Genomic DNA, 18,309 nt, shown 5'->3' on the forward strand with positions numbered 1-18,309 from the left:
TGAGCCTCATTCCAGGGTTCGAAGTCAGGCCTTTGGGCTTGGACAGTGAGCTGCAGGTTGCGCAGAGGTCTCAGCGGCGAGCACTCCACCCACTGAGCATTCTTCCAGGGTTCGAAGTCAGGCCTTTGGGCTTGGACAGTGAGCTGCAGGTTGCTCAGAGGTCTCAGCGGCGAGCACTCCACCCACTGAGCCTCATTCCAGGGTTCGAAGTCAGGCCTTTGGGCTTGGACAGTGAGCTGCAGGTTGCTCAGAGGTCTCAGTGGCGAGCACTCCACCCACTGAGCCTCATTCCAGGGTTCGAAGTCAGGCCTTTGGGCTTGGACAGTGAGCTGCAGGTTGCGCAGAGGTCTCAGCGGCGAGTACTCCACCCACTGAGCCTCATTCCAGGGTTCGAAGTCAGGCCTTTGGGCTTGGACAGTGAGCTGCAGGTTGCTCAGAGGTCTCAGCGGCGAGCACTCCACCCACTGAGCCTCATTCCAGGGTTTGAAGTCAGGCCTTTGGGCTTGGACAGTGAGCTGCAGGTTGCTCAGAGGTCTCAGCGGCGAGCACTCCACCCACTGAGCCTCATTCCAGGGTTCGAAGTCCGGCCTTTGGGCTTGGACAGTGAGCCGCAGGTTGCTCAGAGGTCTCAGCGGCGAGCACTCCACCCACTGAGCATTCTTCCAGGGTTCGAAGTCAGGCCTTTGGGCTTGGACAGTGAGCTGCAGGTTGCGCAGAGGTCTCAGCGGCGAGCACTCCACCCACTGAGCCTCATTCCAGGGTTCGAAGTCAGGCCTTTGGGCTTGGACAGTGAGCTGCAGGTTGCTCAGAGGTCTCAGCGGCGAGCACTCCACCCACTGAGCATCCACTGAGCATTCTTCGAGGGTTCGAAGTCAGGCCTTTGGGCTTGGACAGTGAGCTGCAGGTTGCTCAGAGGTCTCAGCGGCGAGCACTCCACCCACTGAGCCTCATTCCAGGGTTCGAAGTCAGGCCTTTGGGCTTGGACAGTGAGCCGCAGGTTGCGCAGAGGTCTCAGCGGCGAGTACTCCACCCACTGAGCATCCACTGAGCATTCTTCCAGGGTTCGAAGTCAGGCCTTTGGGCTTGGACAGTGAGCCACAGGTTGCTCAGAGGTCTCAGCGGCGAGCACTCCACCCACTGAGCCTCATTCCAGGGTTCAAAGTCAGGCCTTTGGGCTTGGACAGTGAGCTGCAGGTTGCTCAGAGGTCTCAGCGGCGAGCACTGCACCCACTGAGCATTCACTGAGCATTCTTCCAGGGTTCGAAGTCAGGCCTTTGGGCTTGGACAGTGAGCCGCAGGTTGCTCAGAGGTCTCAGCGGCGAGCACTCCACCCACTGAGCATTCTTCCAGGGTTCGAAGTCAGGCCTTTGGGCTTGGACAGTGAGCTGCAGGTTGCTCAGAGGTCTCAGCGGCGAGCACTGCACCCACTGAGCATCCACTGAGCATTCTTCCAGGGTTCGAAGTCAGGCCTTTGGGCTTGGACAGTGAGCCGCAGGTTGCTCAGAGGTCTCAGCGGCAAGCACTCCACCCACTGAGCCTCATTCCAGGGTTCAAAGTCAGGCCTTTGGGCTTGGACAGTGAGCTGCAGGTTGCTCAGAGGTCTCAGCGGCGAGCACTCCACCCACTGAGCATCCACTGAGCATTCTTCCAGGGTTCGAAGTCAGGCCTTTGGGCTTGGTCAGTGAGCCGCAGGTTGCTCAGAGGTCTCAGTGGCGAGCACTCCACCCACTGAGCCTCATTCCAGGGTTCGAAGTCAGGCCTTTGGGCTTGGACAGTGAGCTGCAGGTTGCTCAGAGGTCTCAGCGGCGAGCACTCCACCCACTGAGCCTCATTCCAGGGTTCGAAGTCAGGCCTTTGGGCTTGGATAGTGAGCTGCAGGTTGCGCAGAGGTCTCAGCGGCGAGCACTCCACCCACTGAGCATTCTTCCAGGGTTCAAAGTCAGGCCTTTGGGCTTGGACAGTGAGCTGCAGGTTGCTCAGAGGTCTCAGCGGCGAGCACTCCACCCACTGAGCCTCATTCCAGGGTTCGAAGTCAGGCCTTTGGGCTTGGACAGTGAGCTGCAGGTTGCTCAGAGGTCTCAGCGGCAAGCACTCCACCCACTGAGCATTCTTCCAGGGTTCGAAGTCAGGCCTTTGAGCTTGGACAGTGAGCCGCAGGTTGCGCAGAGGTCTCAGCGGCGAGCACTCCACCCACTGAGCCTCATTCCAGGGTTCGAAGTCAGGCCTTTGGGCTTGGACAGTGAGCTGCAGGTTGCGCAGAGGTCTCAGCGGCGAGCACTCCACCCACTGAGCATTCTTCCAGGGTTCGAAGTCAGGCCTTTGGGCTTGGACAGTGAGCCGCAGGTTGCTCAGAGGTCTCAGTGGCGAGCACTCCACCCACTGAGCATCCACTGAGCATTCTTCCAGGGTTCGAAGTCAGGCCTTTGGGCTTGGACAGTGAGCTGCAGGTTGCTCAGATGTCTCAGCGGCGAGTACTCCACCCACTGAGCATTCTTCCAGGGTTCGAAGTCAGGCCTTTGGGCTTGGACAGTGAGCCGCAGGTTGCGCAGAGGTCTCAGCGGCGAGCACTCCACCCACTGAGCCTCATTCCAGGGTTCGAAGTCAGGCCTTTGGGCTTGGACAGTGAGCTGCAGGTTGCGCAGAGGTCTCAGCGGCGAGCACTCCACCCACTGAGCATTCTTCCAGGGTTCGAAGTCAGGCCTTTGGGCTTGGACAGTGAGCCGCAGGTTGCTCAGAGGTCTCAGCGGCGAGCACTCCATCCACTGAGCATCCACTGAGCATTCTTCCAGGGTTCGAAGTCAGGCCTTTGGGCTTGGACAGTGAGCTGCAGGTTGCGCAGAGGTCTCAGCGGCGAGCACTCCACCCACTGAGCATTCTTCCAGGGTTCGAAGTCAGGCCTTTGGGCTTGGACAGTGAGCTGCAGGTTGCTCAGAGGTCTCAGCGGCGAGCACTCCACCCACTGAGCATCCACTGAGCATTCTTCCAGGGTTCGAAGTCAGGCCTTTGGGCTTGGACAGTGAGCTGCAGGTTGCGCAGAGGTCTCAGCGGCGAGCACTCCACCCACTGAGCATTCTTCCAGGGTTCGAAGTCAGGCCTTTGGGCTTGGACAGTGCGCTGCAGGTTGCTCAGAGGTCTCAGCGGCGAGCACTCCACCCACTGAGCATCCACTGAGCATTCTTCCAGGGTTCGAAGTCAGGCCTTTGGGCTTGGACAGTGAGCTGCAGGTTGCTCAGAGGTCTCAGCGGCGAGCACTCCACCCACTGAGCATCTACTGAGCCTCATTCCAGGGTTCGAAGTCAGGCCTTTGGGCTTGGACAGTGAGCTGCAGGTTGCGCAGAGGTTTCAGCGGCGAGCACTCCACCCACTGAGCCTCATTCCAGGGTTCGAAGTCAGGCCTTTGGGCTTGGACAGTGAGCTGCAGGTTGCGCAGAGGTCTCAGCGGCGAGCACTCCACCCACTGAGCATTCTTCCAGGGTTCGAAGTCAGGCCTTTGGGCTTGGACAGTGAGCCGCATGTTGCTCAGAGGTCTCAGTGGCGAGCACTCCACCCACTGAGCATCCACTGAGCATTCTTCCAGGGTTCGAAGTCAGGCCTTTGGGCTTGGACAGTGAGCTGCAGGTTGCTCAGAGGTCTCAGCGGCGAGTACTCCACCCACTGAGCATTCTTCCAGGGTTCGAAGTCAGGCCTTTGGGCTTGGACAGTGAGCCGCAGGTTGCTCAGAGGTCTCAGCGGCGAGCACTCCACCCACTGAGCATCCACTGAGCATTCTTCCAGGGTTCGAAGTCAGGCCTTTGGGCTTGGACAGTGAGCTGCAGGTTGCGCAGAGGTCTCAGCGGCGAGCACTCCACCCACTGAGCATTCTTCCAGGGTTCGAAGTCAGGCCTTTGGGCTTGGACAGTGAGCTGCAGGTTGCTCAGAGGTCTCAGCGGCGAGCACTCCACCCACTGAGCACCCACTGAGCATTCTTCCAGGGTTCGAAGTCAGGCCTTTGGGCTTGGACAGTGAGCTGCAGTTGCGCAGAGGTCTCAGCGGCGAGTACTCCACCCACTGAGCATCTACTGAGCCTCATTCCAGGGTTCGAAGTCAGGCCTTTGGGCTTGGACAGTGAGCTGCAGGTTGCGCAGAGGTTTCAGCGGCGAGCACTCCACCCACTGAGCCTCATTCCAGGGTTCGAAGTCAGGCCTTTGGGGGTTGGACAGTGAGCTGCAGGTTGCTCAGAGGTCTCAGCGGCGAGCACTCCACCCACTGAGCCTCATTCCAGGGTTCGAAGTCAGGCCTTTGGGCTTGGACAGTGAGCTGCAGGTTGCGCAGAGGTCTCAGCGGCGAGCACTCCACCCACTGAGCATTCTTCCAGGGTTCGAAGTCAGGCCTTTGGGCTTGGACAGTGAGCCGCAGGTTGCTCAGAGGTCTCAGTGGCGAGCACTCCACCCACTGAGCATCCACTGAGCATTCTTCCAGGGTTCGAAGTCAGGCCTTTGGGCTTGGACAGTGAGCTGCAGGTTGCTCAGAGGTCTCAGCGGCGAGTACTCCACCCACTGAGCATTCTTCCAGGGTTCGAAGTCAGGCCTTTGGGCTTGGACAGTGAGCCGCAGATTGCTCAGAGGTCTCAGCGGCGAGCACTCCACCCACTGAGCATCACTGAGCATTCTTCCAGGGTTCGAAGTCAGGCCTTTGGGCTTGGACAGTGAGCTGCAGGTTGCGCAGAGGTCTCAGCGGCGAGCACTCCACCCACTGAGCATTCTTCCAGGGTTCGAAGTCAGGCCTTTGGGCTTGGACAGTGAGCTGCAGGTTGCTCAGAGGTCTCAGCGGCGAGCACTCCACCCACTGAGCACCCACTGAGCATTCTTCCAGGGTTCGAAGTCAGGCCTTTGGGCTTGGACAGTGAGCTGCAGGTTGCGCAGAGGTCTCAGCGGCGAGCACTCCACCCACTGAGCATTCTTCCAGGGTTCGAAGTCAGGCCTTTGGGCTTGGACAGTGAGCTGCAGGGTGCTCAGAGGTCTCAGCGGCGAGCACTCCACCCACTGAGCACCCACTGAGCATTCTTCCAGGGTTCGAAGTCAGGCCTTTGGGCTTGGACAGTGAGCTGCAGGTTGCGCAGAGGTCTCAGCGGCGAGCACTCCACCCACTGAGCATTCTTCCAGGGTTCGAAGTCAGGCCTTTGGGCTTGGACAGTGAGTTGCAGGTTGCTCAGAGGTCTCAGCGGCGAGCACTCCACCCACTGAGCATCCACTGAGCATTCTTCCAGGGTTCGAAGTCAGGCCTTTGGGCTTGGACAGTGAGCTGCAGGTTGCTCAGAGGTCTCAGCGGCGAGCACTCCACCCACTGAGCATCCACTGAGCCTCATTCCAGGGTTCGAAGTCAGGCCTTTGGGGCTGGGCTTGGACAGTGAGGCGCAGGTTGCTCAGAGGTCTCAGCGGCGAGCACTCCACCCACTGAGCATTCTTCCAGGGTACAGGGGGTGCGGCTGGTGCCTTGTTTTCTGTCGTGACTTATGTCACGTATGTCACTTGTCATGTGCACAGCGCTGTCGCATGCATGTCGGGCAGCCACATGGAAGCGAGCACCGGGAAGGAGCGGGGGACAGAGGCACGCCCTTTGCACGCCCCTTCACGTTCCAGATTGTCTGGTTCGGCAGGTCCTCCTCGGCCGACAGTCTCTTTAGTGGCTGCGCTGTTGACCGCAAACACCCCGCCCCGGTGACTGCAAACACCCCCACCCCGGATTGGAATGCTCTGGCCGTTTCTGCCCTTAGGCAGGACTAGGCGGCCGCCTAGGGGCGCTAAAGTGGGAGGGCGGCAAAAACCCTTTGTGCCTGAAGGTCGGGGTCTTTGGAAGGCCCCCCTGCGCGCCTTGGTAGAGTCCTGTAAAGGGGGGGGGGGGGGGCGCCTGAAGGTGGGGTCCCTTGGAAGGCCCGGCGCGCCCTGGTAGAGTCCTGTCCGAGGACGCCGCATGCACAGCACTGTCCCCCATCTTGAACACAGGGGAGAGCGCCTTGAGTCCCCGAGGAGCAGCAGAGGCGCTAGAGGAGGGGGGGGGGGCATGGCTCTGCTCGGAAGGACGTTAGTTAGAAGGTGCAGAGACCCCGGCCTTTAGCAGCGCCTCCCTCCCAGTGCCCGCCTCTAGGCGCTTGTTCCGCCTCCGGTCGCCAGGTGTGGGCAATGCACGAATGTTTCTATTGACGTCACTGCCGAGCTGCTGTTGAAGACGTGACTCAACTTTGAAGCGCCTCATCCAATGTTTGTCAGGTTGGTTTCTTTTTAAACTTACAACCCTCACATACAATACTTTCCCATTTTCCGAGCTGGTGATGGAGGGTGGCGGCGCCTGTGTTCATAACACACACTCGGTGGAGTTGCGCCAGCCCCTCCATGCCAGTCATTGCAGGGCACGGGAGGGGGTGGCATTTTTCAATTCTCGCCTAGGGTGGCAAAACACCTAGAAACAGCCCTGATGAGACGGCAAGTAGGGGCAACCTGTCACAATGTAGTAAGTAGGTACAAGTAAAGCCAATATACTCCAGCCTCCGCGGGAAGCGGCCAGTGGTGATACCTCACATCTGCATCCACGTGCCAGGTGTTACTGAAGGAAGACTCGAGCTCCTAGTAACGCTCTCACTCCCTCCCTGAAATAAGCGCTAGCGTACAAAGGAAGTGTGAAATGTGTATTGCTGACAAAACCTTTCATGTTGTCTATGACCTTAATATTGCGCCGTCCACCTCATAGAACGTTAGGAAGAGAGTTTCAATCCCCAAGTAAAGTGCATTTCTGAACTATTGAGAGAGAAAAGCAATAAGTAAACAGTCATGCGTTCCAGTCTTCCTTGAGGAGGGGAGGGGGTCCTAATGTCGGATTATTCACACCCGGAGGTGCTGTGTGAGGTGAGCACACCGTGTGATCTGCTGCAGGTGAGTTGTGGTGCTGTGTGAGGTGTGCGCACGGTGTGATCTGCTGCAAGTGAGTTGTGGGGTGGCAGACACAGACACTCAGATTATTCCCACCCAGAGTTGCTGTGTGAGGTGAGCACACCGTGTGATCTGCTGCAGGTGAGTTGTGGGGCTGTGAGAGGTGAGCGTGCCATGTGATCTGCTGCGGGTCAGTTGTGGGGCTGTGTGAGGTGAGCGCGCCGTGTGATCTGCGGCAGGTGAGTTGTGGGGCTGTGTGAGGTGAGCGTGCCATGTGATCTGCTGCGGGTCAGTTGTGGGGCTGTGTGAGGTGAGCGCGCCGTGTGATCTGCGGCAGGTGAGTTGTGGGGCTGTGTGAGGTGTGCGTGCCGTGTGATCTGCTGCAGGTGAGTTGTGGAATGGCAGACACAGACACTCAGATTATTCACACCCAGAGGTGCTGTGTGAGGTGAGCGCGCAGTGTGATCTGCTGCGGGTGAGTTGTGGTGCTGTGTGAGGTGAGCCGTGTGATCTGCTGCAGGTGAGTTGTGGGGCTGTGTGAGGCGAGCGCGCCGTGTGATCTGCTGCTGTGGGGCTGTGGGGCTGTGTGAGGCGAGCTCGCCGTGTGATCTGCTGCTGTGGGGCTGTGGGGCTGTGTGAGGCGAGCTCGCCGTGTGATCTGCTGCAGGTGAGTGGTGGGGCCGTGTGATCTGCTGCAGGTGAGCGCGCCTTGTGATCTACGGCAGGTGAGTTGTGGGGCTGTGTGAGGTGAGCGCGCCGTGTGATCTGCTGCGGGTGAGTTGTGGGGCTGTGTGAGGCGAGCGCGCCGTGTGATCTGCTGCGGGTGAGTTGTGGGGTTGTGTGAGGTGAGCGCGCAGTGTGATCTGCTGCAAGTGAGTTGTGGGGTGGCAGACACAGACACTCGGATTATTCTCACCCAGAGTTGCTGAGTGAGGTGAGCACACCGTGTGATCTGCTGCAGGTGAGTTGTGGGGCTGTGTGAGGTGAGCGCGCAGTGTGATCTGCTGCGGGTGAGTTGTGGGGCTGTGTGAGGTGTGCGCACGGTGTGATCTGCTGCGGGTGAGTTGTGGGGTGGCAGACACTGAAGATTATTTCCTCCTGGAAGTGCAGTGGTTGTACTTCATGCAGTTTTTCAGCTGCGTGTTCCTAGCCAAAGTGTAATGTTTTAAGTTATAGCCGTGGGCTCTGGGTACATAAAGACTGTTCTAATTGTAGTTAAAGAGGCGGTCTGTACTAGAGCCAGACCTGCTTTGTTTTTAACCCTCCTAATCCGATGCTAGTAGCTCCTAGATGTATGAGTCCAGTCCAAACATATCATTAAACAGTAACATTCCCAATCTTACGTAGATGTCAATTTCATGTTATACTTCACGAATGTTTTTTTCTTTTCGATCGAGGATATTCCAGATAGAACAGTACGTTCGAATGTTGTGACCTCTTTAGGGATTTTGGGTCCTTTCGGACAAAAAGTCGATTTTCTTTTTAGGCCTGTCGCTTCCTCTTGAGAGTTGTCAATTACGTCTTGGAAAAATGTTTTTAGGCGAATCTTTCGAAAAGAAAAAAACATTCGTGAAGTATAACTTATCTAAAGCCGAGAAAGAAGCGTTGTTGACTGTAAAAAATGATAACACCATTGTAGTTAAGCAGGCGGATAAAGGCGGAGCCGTGGTGATTTGGGATATCACCAAATACAAACAAGAAGTACACCGCCAGCTTGGCGACCAGAATTGCTACAGACGCATTGGGAAAGACCCAACATCAGAAATAAAAAATCAATTGTTTGATGTGATTCAAAAAGGTTTTGACCTTGGATTCGTTGGGCCAAAAGAACTATTGTTCTTACAAAATAAAAATCCTAGGACACCAGTGTTCTACGTGCTTCCTAAATTGCACAAGGATGAAAACAATGTCTTTGAAGGGGGTGATGAGTGCGTTTGATCAAATTTTAGGTATCCTTAGGCTGAATCCTTGTTCTTATAATTAGAGTCCGGAGTCCAAGTGATGTAGAAAAAATTCTTTTATTAAATATGTTTAAAACATGAACAGCCGACACGTGTTTCGCCCCCTATGGCGATTTGCGCCGGGGCTTTTTCAAGGCTATTTATAGTGTCATATGGTCGTTGTACAGGTCGTCAAAGCATTAACTTATTTTCCAGAAACTCTTATTATATATCAAGTTTCAATTTCACAGGGTATAATCCTCGCTCCTCGTCTGCTATCTCCGCTCGTGATCGGCCGCTTTCGAGCGGAGATAGCAGACGAGGAGCGACCTGTACAACGACCAGGATTCAGCCTAAGGATACCTAAAATTTGATCAAACGCACTCATCACCCCCTTCAAAGACATAGTTGTTACAAAACTCAAGCGGTCCAGAGTTTATTGAGTGTGTTTTTCGTCAATACATGAAACGTGAAAACTGACATAGACTTGGGATCCCCTGTGGACCACTCTTTTCCCTTAGACAAGGATGAAAACAACCCTCCGGGTCGCCCAATAATTTCAGGGTGCGACTCACTCTTTGAACCTATAGCGAAATACATAGATTTCTTTTTAAAACCCTTTATTCAGACAATTCCAGCGCATCTTCAAGATACCACTGCGTTTCTAAATCGAATATCCACCATTCGTTTCGATCAAAATAGGCAGCTTCTAGTCACACTTGATGTGGTGTCTTTATACACACAGATCCCGCAGGAACAAGCACTGGAAACATTGACCGTGTTCCTGGAAAAAAGAGAAAGACCAGTAAGAGTCCCCACTGATTTTATCCTCGACCTTGCTCGCTTCGCACTGCAAAAAAACTTTTTCACCTTTGATGCAGAGTTTTTTTACCAGATAAAAGGGGTAGCGATGGGATGCCCCTTTGCTCCGGAGCTAGCTATAATGTTCATGGGACTGTTCGAAGAAAAATTCATATATAATGACAACCCATATGGCAACTGCATTTCCAACTATATGCGGTATATAGATGACGTGTTCCTCATTTGGACAGGAGGACACGAGGACTTGAATCATTTTGTTTGTTGGTTAAACTCGAGAACGTGTGATATCCAGTTTTCAGTCATGGCATCCAAGGAATCCATCACTTTCTTGGACGTGAAAATAGACCCAAATGGAGAAGGCCTGGACACTACCTTATTTCGAAAGCCCTCAGATAGGAATAAAGCATTGCATTTCAACAGCAACCATCCACGCAGTCTCAAACAAAACCTACCATATGGACAATTCCTAAGGATTCGCCGTAATTGTTCGGACAAGGAAGAGTACTTTAAACATGCTGACCATCTGAGAAATCGTCTCATACAAAGAGGGTACCCTAAAAAACTACTAAAGAACTCCCTGAAACGTGCCTGGTGGACTCGACGTGAGACTCTACTTGAGAAAAAAACTAAAGAGGACATAAAAAGGATGGTGTGTGTTACTACTTTTTGCCCAGCTGCAAACCAACATAAGAAACTTATAATGTCCAATTGGCATTTACTTAAAAACCTCCATGAGGATTTCTCTGCACCTCCGCTCTTCGCATACAAAAAAGAGAAGAGTGTGGCTAACCATGTCGTTAGAGCTGCCTTACCCATTGTGAAGGCACCAACACTACAAAGTATGTTGGGGCTTCCCCCCTCAAAAGGGCACCACAAATGTGGAACATGCACGTGTTGCAACGAAACCATAGAAGACTCGGTGTTCACCTTTGAGAATATCTATTGGAAGCACGACGCTTTTACAAATTGCAAAACTAAAAATGTCGTGTATGCGATCATCTGCCCTTGCCCTCTGGTATATATTGGGAAGACAACGCAAGAAGTAAGACATCGTATTACACAGCATAAATCAAGAATCCACAGAGGAGTGGAAAATGCCCCACTAGTGAATCACTGGTCAAAATGTAAATATGTGAAAAGTGATTTGAAATGGACAGTGTTATCCAAAATCGAAAAGGACCCAAGAGGCGGCGATTTGGATGCAAAATTGTCACAGCGCGAGGAGATGTTAATAATGAAATTTAACACAGCAATCAGGGGGTTAAACGAGATCTCTGAAATTTATAAACCGACTGTCTGATTTGCCTTTAAATCGCACCGTCCCCATAATGGACTATAATCCAGTCCGCCGTTTGCATCCACCAATGTTCAAGGACACTAAGACATCAAAAACTACAAGTCCCATGAGCAACGGGAGTCCATCAGCAAACTAGGAATTATCGCGCTCAGCAGCGCAACCAGCTCAGGTGAATCACTCGACCAAACCTAAGAGAGAGAAGGACGGACGCCCTTTCTCCTCCATCGGTATGTTATCCACCAGTCCGATTGATACTCTTTAAGCGTATGAAGACGCCCAATATGCTTGAAATGCCCAACATTTGAGACGCTTCCTCGTTTGTCTTACAGCCGAGGAGTGACCGCTTTTCACAAAAGAGGACATGCCGGCAAGTGAGAAGCCGCCACAACAGCGGGTAAGAATGATGCCCCTTAGCTAGTACCTCCGGAATGAGTGCTGGTTTACATGAATGTATGATCTAATACAGCGCGTGTCTGCATGTTTTCCTTTCACAGTCCCCGTGAATACTTCTCCTGTGGGATACAAACTTAACCCCGTAGCTGGGATACCTACTCTTCACACGATTGACTGTGATTTACGACATTTATCTCAAGGTAGGGAGCGGCTATGGTTTTTATGGAGTTGGTCTCTTATCTTCCTCTAGTAAGTTGTCTAAGCAAGCCTCTGTTGTTTTTTCAGAACCTATCCGGTCCTGAGGAGAACCCCAACAACAAACAGGGGTTTGAAACGCGTCGACCAGCCCTGCCCCGTATTTGGTCCATTACTGATGCCATAAAACAGTTCTTTAACTTGTTATATTAGACTCTCTGGTAGAACTGTGTATTACACAGACTATACAAACTGACTATCACGAAAGGATTATTTCCATCTACTCGTTACCAATACGTGGGCATTTTCTTTTGTTTTGTTTTGCCATTTGTGTGAATGTTCTCTGTATGATTGAGTGGCCAAGTGTGTATGAAATGTATAAAATGTTCTTTGTAATTGATGTTTATGTTTGTATATAGTGTATATAAATTCTTTGTATCCCCATGCACTAAAAAGATTCTGCTAAAAAATGAAAATTCTACAAAAGAGAATAAATCTCGCATAAATGCTATATTGTGAGCAGGTTGTTTTTGTTTGATTCGAGAACAGCAATCATGTTATGTTACTGGCACTCGCGTAGTGTGCCCATGTTACTGGCGCTTGTGTAGGGTGCTCATGTTATGTTACTGGCGCTTGTGTAGGGTGCTCAGGTCATGTTACTGGCGCTTGTGTAGGGTGCTCATGTTATGTTACTGGCGCTTGTGTAGTGTGCTCATGTCATGTTACTGGTGCTTGTGAAGCGTGCCCATGTTATGTTACTGACACTTGTGTAGTGTGCTCATGTTATGTTACTGGCGCTTGTGTAGGGTGCTCATGTTATGTTACTGGCGCTTGTGTAGGGTGCTCAGGTCATGTTACTGGTGCTTGTGTAGGGTGCCCATGTTATGTTACTGGCGCTTGTGTAGGGTGCCCATGTTACTAGCACTTGTGTAGTGTGCCCATGTAATGTTACTGGTGCTTGTGTAGGGTGCCCATGTTATGTTACTGGCGCTTGTGTAGGGTGCCCATGTTATGTTATTGGCGCTTGTGTAGCGTGCCCATGTTATGTTATTGGCGCTTGTGTAGCGTGCCCATGTTATGTTACTGGTGCTTGTGTAGTGTGCCCATGTAATGTTACTGGTGCTTGTGTAGGGTGCCCATGTTATGTTATTGGCGCTTGTGTAGCGTGCCCATGTTATGTTATTGGCGCTTGTGTAGCGTGCCCATGTTATGTTACTGGTGCTTGTGTAGTGTGCCCATGTAATGTTACTGGCGCTTGTGTAGGGTGTCCATGTTATGTTATTGGCGCTTGTGTAGCGTGCCCATGTTATGTTACTGGCGCTTGTGTAGGGTGCTCAGGTCATGTTACTGGTGCTTGTGAAGGGTGCCCATGTTATGTTACTGGCGCTTGTGTAGGGTGCCCATGTTATGTTACTGGCGCTTGTGTAGGGTGCTCAGGTCATGTTACTGGTGCTTGTGAAGGGTGCCTATGTTATGTTACTGGCGCTTGTGTAGGGTGCCCATGTTATGTTACTGGCGCTTGTGTAGGGTGCCCATGTTACTAGCACTTGTGTAGTGTGCCCATGTAATGTTACTGGTGCTTGTGTAGGGTGCCCATGTTATGTTACTGGCGCTTGTGTAGGGTGCCCATGTTATGTTATTGGCGCTTGTGTAGCGTGCCCATGTTATGTTATTGGCGCTTGTGTAGCGTGCCCATGTTATGTTACTGGCACTTGTGTAGTGTGCTCATGTTATGTTACTGGCGCTTGTGTAGCGTGCCCATGTTATGTTACTGGCACTTGTGTAGTGTGCCCATGTTATGTTACTGGCGCTTGTGTAGCCTGCTCATGTTATGTTACTGGCGGTTGTGCAGTGTGCCCATGTTACTGGCGCTTGTGTAGTGTGCCCGTGTCATGTTACTGGCGCTTGTGCAGTGTGCCTCTGTTATGTTACTGGCGCTTGTGCAGTGTGCCCATGTTATGTTATTGGCGCTTGTGTAGCGTGCCCATGTTATGTTATTGGCGCTTGTGTAGCGTGCCCATGTTATGTTACTGGCACTTGTGTAGTGTGCTCATGTTATGTTACTGGCGCTTGTGTAGCCTGCTCATGTTATGTTACTGGCGCTTGTGTAGCGTGCCCATGTTATGTTACTGGCACTTGTGTAGTGTGCTCATGTTATGTTACTGGCGCTTGTGTAGCCTGCTCATGTTATGTTACTGGCACTTGTGTAGTGTGCTCATGTTATGTTACTGGCGCTTGTGTAGCCTGCTCATGTTATGTTACTGGCGCTTGTGTAGCGTGCCCATGTTATGTTACTGGCACTTGTGTAGTGTGCTCATGTTATGTTACTGGCGCTTGTGTAGCCTGCTCATGTTATGTTACTGGCACTTGTGTAGTGTGCTCATGTTATGTTACTGGCGCTTGTGTAGCCTGCTCATGTTATGTTTCTGGCGCTTGTATAGTGTGCCCATGTTATGTTACTGGCACTTGTGTAGTGTGCTCATGTTATGTTACTGGCGCTTGTGTAGCGTGCCAATAATATGTTACTGACGCTTGTGTAGCGTGCCCATGTTACTGGCGCTTGTGTAGTGTGCTCATGTTATGTTACTGGCGCTTGTGTAGCCTGCCCATGTTATGTTACTGGCGCTTGTGTAGCCTGCCCATGTTATGTTACTGACACTTGTGTAGGGTGCCCATGTTACTGGCGCTTGTGTAGTGTGCCCGTGTCATGTTACTGGCGCTTGTGTAGTGTGCCCGTGTCATGTTACTGGCGCTTGTGTAGTGTGCTCGTGTCATGTTACTGGCGCTTGTGCAGTGTGCCTCTGTTATGTTACTGGCGCTTGTGCAATGTGCCTCTGTTATGTTACTGGCGCTTGTGCAGTGTGCCCGTGTTATGTTACTGGCGCTTTTGTAGCGTGCCCATGTCATGTTACTGGCGCTTGTGTAACGTGCCCATGTCATGTTACTGGTGCTTGTGTAGCGTGCCCATGTCATGTTACTGGCGCTTGTGTAGGGTGTCCATGTTATGTTATTGGCGCTTGTGTAGCGTGCCCATGCTATGTTACTGGCGCTTGTGTAGGGTGCTCAGGTCATGTTACTGGTGCTTGTGAAGGGTGCCCATGTTATGTTACTGGCGCTTGTGTAGGGTGCCCATGTTATGTTACTGGCGCTTGTGTAGGGTGCTCAGGTCATGTTACTGGTGCTTGTGAAGGGTGCCTATGTTATGTTACTGGCGCTTGTGTAGGGTGCCCATGTTATGTTACTGGCGCTTGTGTAGGGTGCCCATGTTACTAGCACTTGTGTAGTGTGCCCATGTAATGTTACTGGTGCTTGTGTAGGGTGCCCATGTTATGTTACTGGCGCTTGTGTAGGGTGCCCATGTTATGTTATTGGCGCTTGTGTAGCGTGCCCATGTTATGTTATTGGCGCTTGTGTAGCGTGCCCATGTTATGTTACTGGCACTTGTGTAGTGTGCTCATGTTATGTTACTGGCGCTTGTGTAGCGTGCCCATGTTATGTTACTGGCACTTGTGTAGTGTGCCCATGTTATGTTACTGGCGCTTGTGTAGCCTGCTCATGTTATGTTACTGGCGGTTGTGCAGTGTGCCCATGTTACTGGCGCTTGTGTAGTGTGCCCGTGTCATGTTACTGGCGCTTGTGCAGTGTGCCTCTGTTATGTTACTGGCGCTTGTGCAGTGTGCCCATGTTATGTTATTGGCGCTTGTGTAGCGTGCCCATGTTATGTTATTGGCGCTTGTGTAGCGTGCCCATGTTATGTTACTGGCACTTGTGTAGTGTGCTCATGTTATGTTACTGGCGCTTGTGTAGCCTGCTCATGTTATGTTACTGGCGCTTGTGTAGCGTGCCCATGTTATGTTACTGGCACTTGTGTAGTGTGCTCATGTTATGTTACTGGCGCTTGTGTAGCCTGCTCATGTTATGTTACTGGCACTTGTGTAGTGTGCTCATGTTATGTTACTGGCGCTTGTGTAGCCTGCTCATGTTATGTTACTGGCGCTTGTGTAGCGTGCCCATGTTATGTTACTGGCACTTGTGTAGTGTGCTCATGTTATGTTACTGGCGCTTGTGTAGCCTGCTCATGTTATGTTACTGGCACTTGTGTAGTGTGCTCATGTTATGTTACTGGCGCTTGTGTAGCCTGCTCATGTTATGTTTCTGGCGCTTGTATAGTGTGCCCATGTTATGTTACTGGCACTTGTGTAGTGTGCTCATGTTATGTTACTGGCGCTTGTGTAGCGTGCCAATAATATGTTACTGACGCTTGTGTAGCGTGCCCATGTTACTGGCACTTGTGTAGTGTGCTCATGTTATGTTACTGGCGCTTGTGTAGCCTGCCCATGTTATGTTACTGGCGCTTGTGTAGCCTGCCCATGTTATGTTACTGACACTTGTGTAGGGTGCCCATGTTACTGGCGCTTGTGTAGTGTGCCCGTGTCATGTTACTGGCGCTTGTGTAGTGTGCCCGTGTCATGTTACTGGCGCTTGTGTAGTGTGCTCGTGTCATGTTACTGGCGCTTGTGCAGTGTGCCTCTGTTATGTTACTGGCGCTTGTGCAATGTGCCTCTGTTATGTTACTGGCGCTTGTGCAGTGTGCCCGTGTTATGTTACTGGCGCTTTTGTAGCGTGCCCATGTCATGTTACTGGCGCTTGTGTAACGTGCCCATGTCATGTTACTGGTGCTTGTGTAGCGTGCCCATGTCATGTTACTGGTGCTTGTGTAACGTGCCCATGTCATGTTACTGGTGCTTGTGTAGCGTGCCCATGTCATGTTACTGGTGCTTGTGTAGCGTGCCTATGTTATGTTACTAGGGGTGTGGAATTTAATAAAATATCTTCTTGTCCATGGGGCAGGTTGCTTTAGAAATCTACTTGTCCTGTAACAAAATCCACTTGTACCTTTTGTGCCTTGTAATGCGGTGAGAAATTATGGCAGCAATCTCACTATATAGGACCTCTGAAATAGCCTCTCTGATTATGCCAGATCTCCTTCTATAGTAGGGTTTGAATACTATCAATTCCCTATGCTGCCACGTTTCCACAGATCTACATACTGGGGCTGAAGGTAATGGTAAGCAACTGTTCCAGGGTTGGAATGCCCTTTTGCGTCTGTGCAAACCTACTAACTTGCATGTTTTAAGGGTTTTCACCAACTCTTCTCTAATCTTTTCCCATACAGAAAGAGGTTGGATGTTTACTCCTGACAATGGCAGACACAACACGTCTTCCTGGGTTGGGAAAACAGTGGTTGGAGGGGAAGTAAACTTGCAAACACTCAGATTTTCACATGAGCGAATTTACACCTGCATATTTGCTCATGCTAAAATGCAGTTCACAAATATTTTCTAGGAGTACTATTTCTTTGCCTACTTATGTAAAGTCATGGGAATTCATCAAAGTCGTATATCTGCACTTAATCCAAAGACATGGGTGCACTTAATGGGGCCACTAATTAGGGCTGGCGTTACCATGCCCTTTTGTGTTTATTAAAATGTTGTCTCTCTCTGTCTATCAGCTAGCTTCTGTGAGTGACAGCATTCGGTTCTTTCACAAGGAGCTTATCACCACACAGTTGTTTTGTTGAGTGCCAGGAACTACTTTGCAATGTGTGCCTTTTGAGACCAAAACAATTTTTGCTTTTGCCAGTGTTAGTTATAATTGTGAGGGTCCGGCAGCTCCCACACCAATAAGGTTTTACAAAACCATGCCAGTGACGCATTGACAAAACCAAAAGGCTGAGAAACAATTTCAGACCTACTGGCTTTACCTTTTTTTATCTTAGCATAAACAATACATTTGGTGCCTTGGATTTTCCCTTCGCGTGTGAGGAGAGAGACAGACTTTCGTTGCCTCCAGCCCTGCTAACTCTGCTACCTTTCGCGACACCCGCTTCGAGGGTGCCGCTCATCTGCCCTGTGACCCTCTGCTCCCTGGTGTGAGCGGCTCCACAGCCGGTGGAGAGATAACGCGCTCCCAGGTCGAGTTAACTTAAAAGTGCACAGTGCGTGGAGCCTACCGGGGGACTGCGAGGACCAGCAGCCCCAGCTCTTCACAGCTGCTGCCTCTTCCCCCGGTGGCCACGCCCCCAGCCTTCAGCCTTATCAACGCCTGGGTGTGTCTGCTGAGTGGGTGCCTTGGATTTTCCCTCCGCGTGTGAGGAGAGAGACAGACTTTCGTTGCCTCCAGCCCTGCTAACTCTGCTACCTTTCGCGACACCCGCTTCGAGGGTGCCGCTCATCTGCCCTGTGACCCTCTGCTCCCTGGTGTGAGCGGCTCCACAGCCGGTGGAGAGATAACGCGCTCCCAGGTCGAGTTAACTTAAAAGTGCACAGTGCGTGGAGCCTACCGGGGGACTGCGAGGACCAGCAGCCCCAGCTCTTCACAGCTGCTGCCTCTTCCCCCGGCGGCCACACCCCCAGCCTTCAGCCTTATCAACGCCTGGGTGTGTCTGCTGAGTGGGTGCCTTGGATTTTCCCTTCGCGTGTGAGGAGAGAGACAGACTTTCGTTGCCTCCAGCCCTGCTAACTCTGCTACCTTTCGCGACACCCGCTTCGCGGGTGCCGCTCATCTGCCCTGTGACCCTCTGCTCCCTGGTGTGAGCGGCTCCACAGCCGGTGGAGAGATAACGCGCTCCCAGGTCGAGTTAACTTAAAAGTGCACAGTGCGTGGAGCCTACCGGGGGACTGCGAGGACCAGCAGCCCCAGCTCTTCACAGCTGCTGCCTCTTCCCCCGGCGGCCACGCCCCCAGCCTTCAGCCTTATC

Source organism: Lissotriton vulgaris, chromosome 6, assembly GCF_964263255.1.
Source record: "Lissotriton vulgaris chromosome 6, aLisVul1.2, whole genome shotgun sequence".
Classification (NCBI taxonomy): Eukaryota; Metazoa; Chordata; class Amphibia; order Caudata; family Salamandridae; genus Lissotriton; species Lissotriton vulgaris.